The following is a 4,078-nucleotide window of genomic DNA, read 5'->3' on the forward strand; positions in this document are numbered from 1 at the left end:
TTTAAAATGTGAAATTGACCTTGATCGGTAACTCCAAAAGCATGGATTTTAGTGAGTACGATTACAAACTTTTCACTTCAATAATTACACATGTATTTCAGTATGTTCTAGAAATATATATATAACTAGCTCACGAAAACTGTGACTTCCTATATATTATTGTTAGGGTGGCACTCTGCTGGACATTGGTAATGAAAATTGTGAGAGTACTTGAATGACAGGATAACACATGCCTGTAATGGGCAAAAGTTCCAGGCACCTGTTCCTCACCCATAATTGCTCAGAAGCACAGATAAAGCAGGTGCTGTTCATGGATGACTTGGATTCTTACTCCCTGAATTCCTAGCCATTATCAGCAAATTCTGGCAGGAATATGTCAACCTACCACCTTCAAAACTTGACAATCGAGTAGTGTAAAAAGTCTGGATCAATGAACATAATTATAATTAGAAGAGGTAGATCATTTATCTTTGTCCTTTCCAACTAACTACACACCTGACTTGGATTTCATGGTGCCAGTTAAGCAGCTGCGGTGCTGGACCCTGGACGCGGACTGCCTGGGTTCAGAGCCTTGCTCTGCCTGCTGACTAGCTCTGTGACCTCTGACAAGCTGCTTAACCTCTTCACACCTTGGTTTTTTCATCTGTAAAACATGGAGGATGCTAAGTACCTCGTGAGGTCCTTGTGAAGATTAGTGGAGTGTGAAAGCTCTTAGATCTATGCCCAGTACACGGCAAGCCCTCCATACTTGTTAGCTTTTAAATAACTCTTTAAAATGTTTTCATTGATGTAGAACCTCATTTAGTCTTACATTTAGCAATGTCAAGTTACCAATCATAAAAGGCCTCATTGCTTTCACTGAGAAAACTATTTAAATATATATTTTTATAAATAGATTCATTAATACTTGTAATTCATTGTTAACTTTTATGTTTTAATATTATTCTTTTGTTTTCATTAACTTATTTTTACCGTAATGCTCTATTTCTGGCAAGTAATACTGGTTTTCATTTGTGAAAATTATATAAACTTTCATTTAAATAAAATTATTTCAGTTTAAAAAAAGATAAGTATATGTAAAGAAGATTATTAGATAAATAATTGTACAAGGGATATGCCACTAAGTCCAAAATCATGGAGCTGCTCCAAAGACTGAATTCTGGAAACTCAAACTGATCGCTTCCTAAGCCTGCTTTCCTTTCTAGCATCCTATTATTTCACAGTCAGTATTGCCCTTTTTTCCCCAGCTTTACTGAGGTATGATTGACAAATAAAAATTATATATTTAGGGGCTTCCCTGGTGGTGCAGTGTTTGAGAGTCCACCTACCGATGCAGGGGACAGGGGTTTGTGCCCCGGTCCGGGAGGATCCTACATGCCGCAGAGTGGCTGGGCCCCTGGGCCATGGCTGCTGAGCCTGTGCGTCTGGAGCCTGTGCTCTGCAACGGGAGAGGCTGCAACAGTGAGAGGCCCACGTACCGCAAAGAATATATATATATATATATTTAGCTTATACAATGTAATTTTTTGGTGTACAGTGTAATGATTTAATATATGTATGTACTGTGATTATCACAATCGAGTTAACACTCCCATCACCTCACATTGTTTGTTTGTTTGTTTTTAACCTATTTATTGAACTATTGTAATAGCCACAAACTAGAAACCACCTACTCATCAATAATGAACTGATGAGATAAATTACAGTTTTACAGTCCAGATACTCTGTAGCTGTAAAATAGAATGTGGTAAATTCAAACATGCGTATATGAAGAGATCTCTAAGATATATTGTTATGTAAACAAAAAATTAAAGGTACAAATTTAAAATTGTTTAAAGCCTATATACACACTACACACATGCATTTACACACACAAATACATAGCTGCATATGCAAAGGAAATTTCTATAAGGGTATAAAGTATCAGTTAATAGTGGTTAAATCTGAGGAGGGGAGCTGAATTCAAAGGTGGGACCATAGCATAGTTTTAATAGGTACCATTTTGGACTTTTTTTTTTGAATTTTATTTAATTTATTTTTTTATACAGCAGGTCCTTATTAGTCATCAATTTTATACACATCAGTGTACACATGTCAATCCCAATCTCCCAAATCATCCCACCACCACGACCACCCCGCCACTTTCCCCCCTTGGTGTCCATACGTTTGTTCTCTACATCTGTGTCTCAATTTCTGCCCTGCAAACCGGTTCATCTGTTCCATTTTTCTAGGTTCCACATATATGCGTTAATATACAATATTTGTTTTTCTCTTTCTGACTTACTTCACTCTGTATGACAGTCTCTAGATTCTTCCACGTCTCTACAAATGACCCATTTTCGTTCCTTTTTATGACTGAGTAATATTCCATTGTATATATGTACCACATCTTTATCCACTCGTCTGTCAATTGTTACCTTTTTTTTTTTGGTGCGTGTAGTGAGAACACTTAAGATCTACTCTCTTAGGAGATTACAAGTATACAATACAATATTACTAACTATAATCACCAGGCTGTACATTAGATCCCCAGAACTTATTCATCTTATAACTGAAAGTTTGTACCCTTTGACCGACATCTCCCCATTTCCCCCACCCTCCAGCCCCAGGTAACCACCATTCTACTCTGGTTCTGTGAGTATAGCCTGAAGTCAGGGAGCCTGATCCCTCCAGCTCTGTTTTTCTTTCTCAAGATTGCTTTGGCTATTCGGGGTCTTTTGTGTTTCCATACAATTAAAAAATTTTTTTGTTCTAGTCCTGTGAAAAATGCCATTGGTAATTTGATAGGGATTGCACTGAATCTGTAGTACTATTCTGCCTTGGGTAGTATAGTCATTTTGACAATACTGATTCTTCCAACCCAAGAACACAGTATATCTTTCCATCTGTTTGTGTTGTCTTCCATTTCTTTCATCAGTGTCTTATAGTTTTCCAAGTATAGGTCTTTTACCTCCTTAGGTAGGTTTATTCCTAGGTATTCTATTCTTTTTGATGTGCTGGTAAATGGGATTTTTTCCTTATTTTCTCTTTCTGATATTTCATTGTTAGTGTGTAGGAATGCAACAGATTTCTGTATTTAATTTTGTATCCTACAACTTTACCAAATTCATTGATGAGCTCTAGTAGTTTTCTGGTGGCATCTTTAGGATTTTCTATGTGTAGTATCATGTCATCTGCAAATAGTGACAGTTTTACTTCTTCCTTTCCAATTTGGATTCCTTTTGTTTCTTTTTCTTCTCTGATTGCTGTAGCTAGGACTTTCAAAACTATGTTGAATAAAAATGGTGAGAATGGACATCCTTGTCTTGTTCCTGATCTTAGTGGAAATGCATTCAGCTTTTCACCATTGAGTACGATGTTAGCTGTGGGTTTGTCATATATGGCCTATGAACAACTACACACCAATAAAATGGACAACCTAGAAGAAATGGACAAATTTTTAGAAAGGTACAATCTCCCAAGACTGAATTAGAAAGAAATCGAAAATATGAACAGACCAATTACCAGTAATGAAATTGAGTCAGTAATTTAAAAACTCCCAACAAACAGTCAAAAAAATGAGAACCAAATGGCTTCACAAGTGAATTCTACCAAATATTTAGGAAGAGTTAACACCTATTCTTCTCAAACTATTCCAAAAAAGTTTCAGAGGAAGGAACACTTCTGAAATCATTTTATGAGGCCAGTATCACCCTGATACCAAAACCAGACAAGATATAAAAAGAGAATATCACTATTGCATTTTAATCTTGATTTGCATTTTCCTGATGATTAATGATGTTGAGCACCTTTTCATATATCTGTTGGCTATTTGTATATCTTCTTTGGAGCAATGTCTATTCAGGTCCTTTGTCCATTTTTAAATAAGGTTATTTGGGGGTTTTTTGCTATTGAATTTTATGAGTTCCTGATATATTTTGGATATTAACCCCTTATCAGAAATATAGGGTTTGCAAATATTTCCTCCCATTCCATAGGTTACCTTCTCATTTTTTTGACTGTTTACCCTGCTATACAGAAGGATTTTTTTTTGATGTAGTCCCACTTATTTATTTTTGCTTTTGTTGCCTGTGCCTTT

This window comes from Mesoplodon densirostris, chromosome 12, assembly GCF_025265405.1.
Source record: "Mesoplodon densirostris isolate mMesDen1 chromosome 12, mMesDen1 primary haplotype, whole genome shotgun sequence".
Taxonomy (NCBI): domain Eukaryota; kingdom Metazoa; phylum Chordata; class Mammalia; order Artiodactyla; family Ziphiidae; genus Mesoplodon; species Mesoplodon densirostris.